This window comes from Lissotriton helveticus, chromosome 9 (genome assembly GCF_964261635.1).
Source record: "Lissotriton helveticus chromosome 9, aLisHel1.1, whole genome shotgun sequence".
Lineage (NCBI taxonomy): Eukaryota > Metazoa > Chordata > Amphibia > Caudata > Salamandridae > Lissotriton > Lissotriton helveticus.
Genome location: NC_136070.1, coordinates 233,890,231 through 233,903,724, shown reverse-complemented (window position 1 = coordinate 233,903,724; position 13,494 = coordinate 233,890,231).

The window sequence follows — 13,494 nt, the reverse complement described above, 5'->3', positions numbered from 1 at the left end:
ACATAAACACTACTGTACTAACCTAAACAATAAAACACTACCCAACACGACCCTGTACACTACTGAAACACCATTGCACTACCCTAAACATTAAATCTATCTCACCAGGACCTCCTACACTACCCAAATCATGACTGTGCTAACCTAGAACACGAAACTGCTATGCATTATGTATGTAGTGCTCTTATCACCTTTACAGTTGTGATTCAGGCCTACAGTTTTTTAGTCAGAATTTGTATGAAATGTGTTTGTATAGTAATAAAAATGTATAATTCTTTTAAGTTTTTAATAAATACTTATGTATGTTTATTTTTTACAGATACTGTTTATCATCGTTAAAATTAAGTTATCATGCCGCAGAAAGAAAGAAGAAGAAAAAGTCAGAAAAAGGATATTTATTTGAAAAAACTCAACCACAAGTTTTGGAAGACCAACATAATGTGACTAAAAAGAGAACAATTTCTGGTAAGACTACAAAAGACTTCATTAAAAACATTACTAGATTCAGAAAAAAATCCAAACGTGCAAAGCAGTGAAAATGTTCCAAGCACAAAAAAAAAGCAAAAAATAGGAAAGGCAAAAAAGGCAATGTAAAAACAAAGGATACAACTTATAGTAAAAGAAGAGAAAATCAATATAAAGAAATTCACCAAAAATTATTTTACAACAGAGTTGTCCATAATTTACTGAAAGAAATATAGAAAGAGAACACAATTTTATAAAAAGAAAAAGCATATTGAATCCATTGTTGAAAAGGCTTTTGAAGTAAAGAGGAAACTCTTCATTTTAGTATTGAAGAGAATTCGATCACTAGATAAACCAATCCATTTAATGAAGGCCAAAAGTAAGAGGAAAAGAGTAAATAACAGAAGTCATTTTTGTGATATTTTTTAGGGCAATGGAAACACAGTTCAAGTTCAGAGCCTTTTTTTAATGAAGAGAGTTATTTACAGAGCAATGATTTGTTGCATGCAGTTGACACCAGTGGTCGAGCTTATGAGGTTACAAATGGTTGTCCAATTGAGAAAGAGCAAATGGTTCCTAGAAATGCAGAAGATGTGATAGCTGATGAAGGTCTAGGCAGATGTCCTAAAGCCCCAGTGTACACTTGGGATTGTGGTAGTATTGGTAGTGTACAACAAGAATCTATTGATAAATTACTTATTTCTTACAAGCATATTGTAAAAAAAGTGTTAAACAAAAGATGAAGATGTTGCAAGGACTAGACCCTTGCAGAGTAAGAAAACACACTGGTTTGCAAGGTCATTCTCTGGCTTCTCTTTCTAGGAAAGTATGTCAAAGTGTTTTTCACCATTTCAGGATGTTGGCAGTACATCATACTGAAATGCGGAAGATTGTATTATGCAAAAAGTCCAGCACTAAAGTTAAATGAGTTGAACAGTGCTCTTTTACGTGGGTCAGTATCAGATGTGAAAAAGGTTTGTGATGATATTAAGTTTTGTTACTTTGGTCCAGAAAAAGAGAGTGAAGAAATTCAGACATTAATAGAAGAACATGTTGTAGAGAATGTTGAACATAGTTGTACAAAACATTTTAAAAATGAAATTACAAAGTTGTAGGTGATTTCAGGTGAAAGGCCACATTTTTCATGTATTTGTTGTCGCCGAACTCACTGCAAAAATCAGAATAGGAGTGTTGATCTGTATTTAAAAAGTGAAGAAGAAAATAATGATAAGTGGAAAGAATTTGCTACATATTTGTTGGTAGAGAATTGTTTTGAATTGGGTTCTGATCAGCGTATTTGTAAATATTGTTATAACAAATTAGATGAGAATAGAATGCCTGCTAGAGCTGTGCATAATAATTTAGAGTTGGTTGATATTCCTCCAGAACTGAAAGATCTCAATACCTATGAGTCCATTCTCATTCAATGTGTGCACCCGTTTCAGGCTATTGTTCGTATGGAGCCTAAAACGGGTAAATTGCCTCCTTCAGATTTACAAAGAGGATTAAAAGGAAGAGTTGTGTATTTACCGTTAGATGTAAAGAAAAATAGTGAAACTATTGGTGTAGACAGTGTAGAAAGTGAACTATTAGTTATTCTTGTTAATGGTGTGCCAACTAAGAATAAGAAAATCTGACAGGAGTTAGTGGATGTTAGGAAAGTGCAAAAGGCAACATTGTATTTGATAAAAAACACTACATACTATAAGAATGTTTATATAGGAGAAGAAGAAATAGTTTTAGCAGAAGATACTGAAACGTCAAGTGGACAAATTGAAAAAGTGGATATGTTAGGATGTGAAGAAATCTAGGAACATTACAGTGTGCATCCATTTCATTCAAAAGAAGTGATGGGAAACACTATTGATTTGTTCTAAATGAAAAAAGCAAAAGGAAGTCCCATGAGTGTATGGGAAGAGAGCTTGGAATCCCGTTGTTTTCCACAGTTGTTCCCAACTGGAAAAGGTGTCATCTTTGTGACATACTATCACAAGAAAGGCTCCAAAAAATACCTGCAACTTAAGAGGAAATGAAGAGTCAAAATACATAAATGACTACAACCCAGTCATTCTGTCCATGTGGAATGCCAACATGGATATTCAATATGTTGCAGACAATTACATTGCTGTTGCTCGATAAGTAACATCCTATATTACAAAATCAGAAAAGACAGAATTGAAAGAAATGTGGGAAGGGATTTCTCATGAGAAGACTCTAAGTAAGTAATAATACAGTTTCAGTTTGAAAATGTTATTGAATCGAGAAATTGGAGCATATGAATGCTCAGATCGGTTATCATCTGCAAGTCTATACTCCAAATCTAGAAGAATCATTTATGTGAGTCTAGGTCTTGCAGCAATGCGAAATCGAGTATTGAAATTGAATATTTAGCAGCAAAAGATCCAGAAAGTACAGATATTTTTAAAACGAATATGTTGGATACATATTACCTAAACAGAAATCATCATCTTGAGAACTTGTGTCTCTATAAAGTGCTGCAAAATTACACTTTTAAACGGAATCCTACAGAGAACATCAATGATGGAAAATATGGAGTCATTGGTTACAAAGGATGTTTGTGAAACAAACTAAAGGAAATTTGATTAATCACAGGAAGCTGAGTTGTGACACTGCTGATAAAAGGGAATTTTACTATTTAGCTCTTTTACAACTATTCAAACCATGCCGTTCAGAACTAGAATTACTTGAAGATTTCCAGAGCTATGAAGATTCCTTTAATGCTTGTAAAGATAGCATACAATGCAGTGCTTTTGCAAATTATGTGAAAATGTTGAACGATGAAATTGAGCAAGAAGCTACAATTGCAGCTGAGATTGCTAGAGACAGTTCTTAAGAATGACAAAGTTCTGCTGCGCTGAGTCAAGATCCACTAGGACAACCATTTGTTGAAAACAAAGCAGCAATCGCCATGAATGAGGTGGAAACAGCAATGTAACACGCTCAAGAAGATGTAACAAACTTAGGAAACTTGGAAGAACAACTAAGAGGTCGATTATGATTGCGGTGATTCCACATCCTCCGGGCCGGTGGAAGCCACCGTCGGCCCGGAGGATGCGGAATCACTGCTGCGGACCTTCAAAACAGCCACCACTAGATTATGATGGCAGAGGGATCAGCGGCGGACGGCAGGGCCGTCCGTCGCTGATCCGCGGGGTGTTGGGCGCAATTTGGGAGTGGTGTCTGCAAGACACCGCCAGCCAAATTACGATGGGTTTGTAAACATGCTTTTCCACGGCAGATTTACCGCCGTGGAAAAGCTTGGGGACAATAGCTTCTGGGGGGCCCTTGCGGGCCCCTAGGGTGTCGGGGGGTGCACATGGGGGGTACCTATGGTACCCCCCTGCATTTGCATGCACAATGCGGCAGGCACCGTGCGGTTCCTGCCGCTTTGTGCATGCAAATGCACAGCATGCATATGTAACCTGCTTAAAGCAGCACCCGCCGCAATGTTACATATACGGGATGTGACCACCAGGGTGGCGGTCACATCCTAATTTCACCGGAGGGACTGCCGCTGGTCCTGCGGATGGTCCCTCCACCTCGGGGGTGGCGGACGGACGCAGGTCCGTCCGCCATCCTAATAGGCGCCTAAATGTTGAGCGAAAACAAATATATGAGCAACTGAGACAACAGATTGACTATGGATTACTTCATGAAAAGAAAGAGTGCTCATGTACGTCATTTCAACATATGCAAATGTATGTGAGTGGACAGCTGGAACAGGAAAACAACAAATTACAAGTTATCTACAGAAAACAACTGAGTCGCATTTGTCTTGGGTTGTCACTGCTCCAACTAGGTTGGCAGCACATATTAAAGGAATTACTTTACATCGTTTACTAATGCTACCAGTAGAGCATGAAAACAAATTGGAATACCACAAGCTATCTGGAGAAGCTTGTTGTGAAGTTTCAAGAGTCTTGAAGAAAATGAAACTTCTCATTGTTGATGAGGTAAGCATGGTATCAAACTTAATGCTTGCTTTTGTGCATTTAAGAATGCAGCAAATTCTTAAAACAGAGTACGCAGTGTTATTTGGAGGAAAATACGTCATAGTTTTTGGAGATCTACTGCAATTGACTCCTGTCAAAGGACAACCAGTATTTAAAACACTTGCGCATGAAGACACCAGAAAGTCTCTGGGTAGTGTTGGAAACGTGAACGTTTGGCCATATTTTGCATACAAAGAACTCATTACAAATATGCGACAGGCAAATGATGTTGATTGTGGAACTATTCTCCAAGATATAAGAATTGGACTACTGACTGAACATGGCAAACAAGCTTTGCAGAGTCGATTACCTTCCAATTTGTTTCCAAATGAAAATGTAGTTCCTGAGAAAATATACATGAAAATTGCAGAAAACAAATCTGTAATCTGCTTAATGCCAACACTGCGTGAGTGTTCAATATTCAATTAACAACTTTTGAAACTGGAAAATGAAGAAATAATAAAAATGGAAGTCATCGATAAAATAGAACATGAAGGAATCAATATTATTTTGACCGAAAAATTGAAGACAAAATTGGATTTTTTAGAAAAATCAATATCTAAAACTGCTGGTTTAGAAAAGAATCTATATGCATGTAGGAACTGTCGGATAATTTTAAGGCGTAATTTGGATGTAGGAAAAGGTTAGGTTAATGGAGCAAAGTTGTGGATTTTGTTAATTATCAAAATAAAGATGGTATGGAATTCTTAAAGATTAAATTTGATCAGATTGAAGAAGTGCAACAAATTGGTTGTTGTTCTGTTAGTTTTTTGCTTGTTAAAGATGTATATGTCCGTAGAAAACAGTTTCCATTTTCTCTGGCATTTGCACTGACTATTCACAAATCTTAAGGTTTAAGTGTTGACAGTGCTTTGGTGAACATTGGAAATTCTGTGTTTAAAGAAGGTATGGCATATGTTGCTTTGTCCAGATGCAGAACATTATCTGGTTTGTTTTTGATTGATTTTGATGATACTAAAATTACTGCAGATGCCAACTGTGTCAAAGAGTACAATAGGTTAAGAAGAACATATGCTCCTTATTTAGGTCAATATCCTGTATTTGAAAAGCGTGTGGTTGCTCGAAAAAAAAAGGTATGAGAAAATCTGTACTGAAGGTGTAGAGAAGGGAAAAAACAAGATAATGTTGTGATTGCAAACAAAAAGAAAAAGGACACTGTTGAAGAGATTGTTGGTTTTCAGTTTGAAAATAGTTCTGGTGTCAACTGCTTTGCTAATGTAGTGGTCAATGTTTTTTTTCTTCTTGAAGGTTTGCAACAGCAAATTATGGAGAATCGTGAAAAAAGATTTTGTTTCTTGTTACATTCTCTTTATGAAAAATTGAGAACAGATAAAAGTAAAATACAAAGCGTTTCTGATGTTCGTAATCTTTTGGATGTATGTTCTGGTTCTACACAATTTACACAAAAAATCCAACAAGATGCTCAGGAGTTTTTAATATATGTGCATTGGAAAATGAAGGTGCAGACATGGAGAATATTTTTGGGCTTTGTTATAAAAGGGAACATCAATGTGAAAATTTTATGTATACAGGTAGCACTAATGTAGACACTGAAAGATTTTTATATTTGACATTACCGGACTATAAATCAGTGTCTTTCAGTAAATTAGTTAAAGCTGCAAACCAAAACATGGAGTGTAGGCACTGCAAATCAGAAATGTTATCAACATTATTTATCCAAAGATATGGAAAATATATAATTTTAATGATGCAATGTTGTACAGCTGACGGAAGAAAATTGGACACTTTAATAAAACATTTTGTAGCTACACAACTATCAATATCTGGAAGGACTTTTGTAGCAGTAGCAATAATTTTCCACAATGGTCCTTCAATAACATCTGGACATCTGGACTGCAAATCTCAAAAGTGAGAAAGGCTGGAGTCTTTGTAATGATGCTGAGTTGGTTTTCAAACAACGTTTGCCTTTCGCTTTACTTAATTCCTACCTAATATTTTTAAAGCCAAAGTTTTAGGAAGAAAATTGAGCCTCTGAGGAATTTATTGTTATCATTTCATAAGATTATCATTTGACAATTTACATAAAAATGACTGCAAAAAAAACTATTTGGCCTCAAGGAAATGTATTTCTTTGAATTATGGACTTTTTGTTGCACATTGTCTCGGTGTATCATTTTAACTAGCATTATTTATAGTGTTTATAAATTTAAGTTATAACATTTTCTTAGCAGTAATCATTTTATATACGTGTGATTTGTATTATCTAGTATTTTAGTATAGATGGTTTATTGTTGTTTTAAACAATCTAATTGATTGGGTTTTTTTTTGCCCACTGTTATATGATGAGTACAATTGAAATCACTGTTTCAAGTGAAATTCAATATATTCTGAGAACAGCAAGAAAGGCAAAGAAATAACTTTGTAAAATGTTAAAATTATGTTGTGCTGTTAAAAATGTATTATTATATGTTATAACAATTTTTTCTTTTTTTTTACAGATCTTAATTTTAAGATATCAAATTTATCACCATTTAGATTATAAAAAACAAGTGAATAAAATGTGTACTGTTTTTTACGTGTATTACTGTTGAGGTAAGTTTTAGTAAGTCTTAAAATGCACAATGGACTGTGTTTCCACACATTTGAAGAAAAGGAACATGGATGGACTAGATTTCTGTCAGAAAATTGTAATGCAAAAAGGTATAAAATAGGGGACAGCTTTAGAACACCTGTCTGCAAGATATATGGTATAGTACAGAATAGACTAATATGGTTGTTTTGCAGGTCTTGATGATTTCAGAATTAAAAGAAATGAAGCGTTTTAACTTAAACCACATCAGTCAGTGTTTTTGCATATGTCATTTTAGATCGCATCCCTTCCCTTCAGTAATATATAATTATGTCCTATCAGTTTCCTAAAACATAAGTAGTTGTAAATGTTTGTTATTCTTTGTTATCAGTAGACAAATTTACTCCTATAATAACATTTGGCCTAGCCATTAACTCTCTTAGTTATTTATAAGGTGAGGAAAAGGCATTCTGTATACCTTTTCTTTTCCATGTAAATATAATCTCATCATACACAGTACTTTGCGTTGAAAAGGTGTTCTATAGGTTTTGCTGAGTGTGTCTGCACAGAACAGTCATAGAGCAAGACACATCTCCAGATGTATCAGAAATCCTTAATCTGGACATGTTTGTGAATGTTACAACATCCTCCTATTGGTGTAGCAAAGCACAACAAGGAAAATTGTTTTCACTTCTCCTCATTTTTTCACTTTCAATATATGCTGCAATGCACAGCATATATTGAAGGAGAAAAATTCCTTTACTAAATGTTTTTGTGCAGGAAGGTGTCAAAAACAATCTCCACATGACACGGACATCCTTGCACCATGGTGCAAGGGTGGCTGTCTCACCACATGGCTGCAGTTTGTGCAGCTGTGCAGAGCGAAGCACAGAGTTGCAACATATTTACGCACTATCGCGCGTCCGTCACATCACGTAATAGGTGCATCTCGCGTATGTGCCAAGCGTCGCGCACAAGTCGCATAGCAACCGCGTTGGAAAAGTCGTACCCGACACACACCCTACGCGGATCCTAGACAGCGACCCTAAAATGGTGACACGTTTCACACAGTAAACGAGCAGGGTGTTCGTAGGGTACGCAACTCCCCCAAATAAAAAAAAAAATAATAATAATTGAAGTATATTATCAACAATATATAATAATGAAAAAAATATGTAAAAAAAGTAATAAAAAATGTGTAATGTACTTTAAAAAATAACATCTACAAAGAAAAAGATAAAAAAAATGTTGTTAGAAAATATACAAAAAAACTGTTTATGTATTTAAAAATTATTATTTAAAAAATCTTTAAAATTCACTAAAAAAAATAAGTTTTACATATGTTATAGTTATGAATCAGCATTTAAAAAACCTTACAAATTCACTGAATAACCATAGGTTGCAGAAACGTTATAGTTAGGAATTAGCACTTGAAAAAACCTTTGAAATTCGCTGAAAAAACCATAGGTTTCAGACAAAATAATAATAATAATAATAATAATAGGAAGTCTTGTAGAGCGCAATGGTGACGCACAACGGCGTGTCCCCGCGCTGAGATGCGAGCGTGTTCAGAGAGTGTGCTGAGGGGAAGGCCAGCTATCTGGCATAAAGAAATGTTTTCAGCTTGGCTCTGAAGATAGACTCTGCTGGTTCCAAACGCAGCGCTACCGGAAGTTTGTTCCAGCAGGATGCGGCAAGGTACCTGAAGGATCTGCCACCCATCCTTGCTCTGGACACCTTCGGAATAGTCAGGCGCCCTGAGCCAGAGGATCTAAGCGCACGGGATGGCTCGTACAAGTTATAGTTAGGAATTAGCATTTAAAAAACCTTAGAAATTCACTGAAAAAACCATAGGTTTCAGGGGTGTTATAGTTAGCTGGACATTTCACTCGTATAAAACCATTGAAATTCCCCCACTCGCACGCCCGATATCCACTGCTGATGATGTCACATATTACATAGTTCATGACATGGTCAGTGACATCACTTATGACATCATTGATGACATCTCCAGTGAATGTGATTTGGTTCGATATTTAATTAAGTATTATATATATAGTAATCTGCCTTGAAGACTGAGTGGATGTATAACATCAACTTGCATGAACTCTGAATATAAGCTAATCAGTTTGCTCTATCAATGTTGCCATCCCTGTCTTTCTTTCTTCCTTTTTATTCTAGCTTTGTCCCCTTCATCCTTGTTTTCTTTTTCTCTTCTTTGTCTTTTGCCTTCTCTCTTTCCTTCCTTGTTTTCTTGTTTCTGCCTTACTTCCCCTTCTCTTTCTTCCCTTCTTACTTTTTTCTTGACTTCTTTCATTAATGTTTGCTTTCTATCTTTCCTTCATTCATGTTTTCTTTTGCTCCTTCACTTTTCCCATCTTTCTTTCTTTCCTCTTTCTTTCTTTCTTTCTTTCTTTCTTTCTTTCTTTCTTTCTTTCTTTCTTTCATTCTTTCCTTTCTTTCTTTCTTCCCTTCCTTCTTACATTCTTGGTTCCATTGTCCGTCTTACTTAGCCTTCATTTCCTTCATTTCCTTCATTTCTTCTTTCTTTTCTTCTTGCCATCCTTTCTTTTTTGCCATCCTTTCTTCCTTTTTCTTCCTTTCCTGCCTTCCTTTCTCCTTTCTTCCTTTGTTTTGTTTTCTTTCTTTCTTCCCTTCTTTCTTTCTTCCTCCCTTCCTTTCTTTCTTTCTTTCTTTCTTTCTTTGTCTCTTTCTTTCTTATCTTTTTTCTCAAAGGGAAGGTACAAGCAGCCAATAGCAGACCAATTGGCGTATTTAGAACTGTGTCAGCCAAGACCTTTTGATTTTACTAAAATTATGTTTACTATGTAATTATAGGAGTTTTCAGCCAGACATCATTTATCAGACTCTGGTTACAACATTCAGATTTTTTACCCATTCCAGCATGTATCAAAGAACAATGTGTCAGTCCACTACAGTCATTGGCTGACTTCATTATGATGTATGAATGCCATGCTGCCTTTTCACAAAGAGTACATCTACCGACAAAGTTGTTCCTTTAAGTGCCAGGGAGTTCTCTGTTAATCTCTGCTTTTCTTAAGGCCAAAAACAATTTTTGCCTTAAGTCAAATTTTTTTTTTTTTAGATTGATGAGGGCCCAGCAAGTTCTTGAAAAATATTGTTTTAGGAAAACCATGAGATGACAAAAGAAGTATTGCCAAAAGACTGGTGTCCAGCGCCAATCGTATTGGCTGTACCAATGCTTGTATTGTATTAATATCAGGTCATGGCTGAAAGTGCCTCATTCACAGTACACAGGATTCACTTCACTGCAGTGGCTACAAGACTGTTTTTGTACCAATGCCTTGCAACGTTGTGCATAGGAACTCAGTGATCACAATATGCATCAGCAAAGATTGTTGTGACACTCAGCTGTGCAGATGGCCTCTCAGGTGTGTGACTTCTGTGACGACCCACAGCATTGTGCTGTATGGACTTGTTAGGTATTCAATTTCTGTTTTATTATTCATCTTAGAAGCAACTAATGATTAATCTTCAACAAGTACAAACCATGTAAATAATTAAGTTTCATTTTAGCTGAGCTATTCTCCTAACATTAAGCATTTTATAGGATTTTGACATAGTTAGGTGGTGTTAACTTTAAATACTGCAAATCTATTTAAAAACTACTTGACTATCTTTTCCAGAAAGGAATCAACCCTCTCGCTGCAGGGGCCTGGCACTGAATTGTAAGTTTCAAAAATATGAACCAGCTTGCAGTAGTACGCATATTTAAATGGTAAAACTGCTTGACTATCTTTTCCAGAAAGGAGTCAACCCTCTTGGTGCAGGGGCCTGGCTCTGAATTGTAAGTTTCAAAAATATGAACCGGTTTGCTGTAGTACTCATACAAGTGAGTACTACTGCAAACTGGTTCATACAAAGTAGAGGAAGACAGAATATCACAAAGAAGGGGGAAGATGGCGGCCACTTGTGTGGCCAAGTGAGCTCCATCTCTGACTGTCCCATACCCCTATGACTTACTTGTAAAATATTGGAAATTCTCCTCCCCCTGTTTCTACTAGCTGCCCCTGGTGATTTACTGAAAAGGGATTGCTAAACAAATCTGGCAGAAACCCTCAGCCCTCAATGCTCTGGACTCTACTTATGTATCGGGGCTTGCTGATTTTCGACCTCTGCCTGTCGCCTCTGCATCGGCTGATCCTCCGGCCCTGGGGCGGTCTCTGCTCGGACTTGGACAGCGAGTGTGCGACTCTGGATCCGGAGATGCCTCCAAAGGGTGCCCATGGTGCAAACAGCAGCAAACAGAGAACGCCCAAACTACCCTGGAAAAACAAAGACAGGTAGCGGCTACACAAGACCTAGGAAGTAGCCTGCTACCAGTTAATGCAACAAGTACTCGCTCCTCAAAATCGGTCACCCCCGCTATTTTCCTTATTGGCACAAAAAACAAAGCCCACATTTCTGTAACGTGCCTGGTTAGGAGCTATGGTCAGTCTCCACTGCCTTGACCTTTATTTAACTCCCCGCCCCCTCTTATCAGGTTCCCGTTGTGGGGTTTTGTCTGATTGTGATTTGAGTCTGCTGAGTCATGAGCCATTGCTATTAACATGGGCCTTACGTTTTTCCTGTTTTGTGTCTTTGTTGTGTGTTTTACATCTGGAGCAGGCAGGAGACATAATCTAACCTACCCATCTGGAACACTGTCGTAGACCTTACGATTGGACGTCACCTTTGGGCGTTTTCAGTCCCTCATTTTTGGTACGTGATGTGTTTGTCTTTAATCTTCTGCTCGCAGTCTACTTTTTGTGGCATGGTATTGTTTAAGAATATATGGCCTTACTGTATCTGTTTTGGTGCGTACTTTCCCCAGAGATACGGAGAGTTTGAAGTGGAATTTATTTCCTCCCAGTCCCCTGTGGGATGGGTTGTCCCCCTACATTTTTGCTGTAATTTCCGTGTGCGAAAGGTATTTGTTTTTCCAGCTTTGCTTGTTTTAATCTTGGTTGATTTACTTGGGTATGAGCTTGGTGGTTATGTGGTCTGTGGCCCACCAGCTCTTGGCTGTTTTTTGTGGTGTGGGTTTTGGTTGTTTTAATATCTTGGGATGTAAGGTTATCTTTGAGGCACTTTTGCCGCCTTTGTGCACGTTTTTGTCCGGGTCTCTTCTCCGGCACTTTTGGCACTGCATTATCACTGATGGGTAAGAATTGAATTTGGCATGTGTAATTTGTGTAGTATAACTTTTGTTTTACCATCCTAGTACCCATGTCCTGATGAAGCCTTAAAGACATCTGGCTGAAACGCGACCGCGACTGCGTCGACACCTTGTTCTTAAGGAGTCCCCATAAACTTGTAACTTATTGCAACTTTTTTCTTTTGCGCCCTATACAATAACTGTACAGAGAAGTGATAGCTCTGGCGCACTTTATTGGGACTTCCTTCCTTTGGGATGTATATCACTCGGAGTTAGGAGTGAATGCTACATGAAGTTTGGTATATTTTCTTAGGGTACGTGTATATATAGATAGATTACAGTAATTGTAATGTACAGTTTGTATATGTGATTTGTATATAGTGTATAGACTGTAGTGTCCTTATATATATATATATATATATATATATATATATATATATATATATATATATATATATATATATATATATATGTTTTCATATGTGTTTGTTTCTATGCGCCACTCTTTTTGATGACTCGTATATATGCTTATATGAAATTTTGAATGTGATTGCACAGAAATAAATATACCAACAGGATAATTGATTATTTCTTGTTTGAAAATAAAAACTTGATTGATCCCTCAGTACCCTTTTCTCTGCTTTTTCATCCTTGGATGTACCTTGCCCAGGAATGGGAGGGTGATTTGGGCAGAACCCCTATCTATTTTTGCGCGCACATTTCTGAGGTGGCTGCCAGTGTGGCAGCAATTAATGTATTAAAAGAGCCGGATGCGGGACCACAACAGGAGAAGAGCGGGTTGCCATAGAGCTCTTTAAAGGCAATGTGGAGATGATAAAAGAGCAAGGACTGAGACAAGAAGGGCAGGGGGGCACTGGTGAGACTGAAGACACTCCTATCATTATTACTACTTATCCGTGTATCCATATAACTCCAGTTATTGAGGATTCATCAGTCTATGCTCTCAGCCCTACTTCACAGGTGGTTGAGCATGGCACTAACCTAGCAAGATTGGATGATAATGAAGGGGCAAGTGCAGAGACAACCGAACTGAAAACAGTGGAGATGCTCAAGACTTACATAATCCACATGAAGCCTCTGAAAAGGACATGGGCAGAGCCTTTTTATTCACTCTCTGATCATACTAACTCATCAGGAGATGAATCTATGCAGATGTCGGATGGCTCTTCTAGCTCACTTGGAAGAAGATGGAGTGAGACTAGCAGCCCGCATCAAGTGGAAGAGAAGCCTGGGAACTGGGTTAAAACACCTGGTGCGGGTACAAT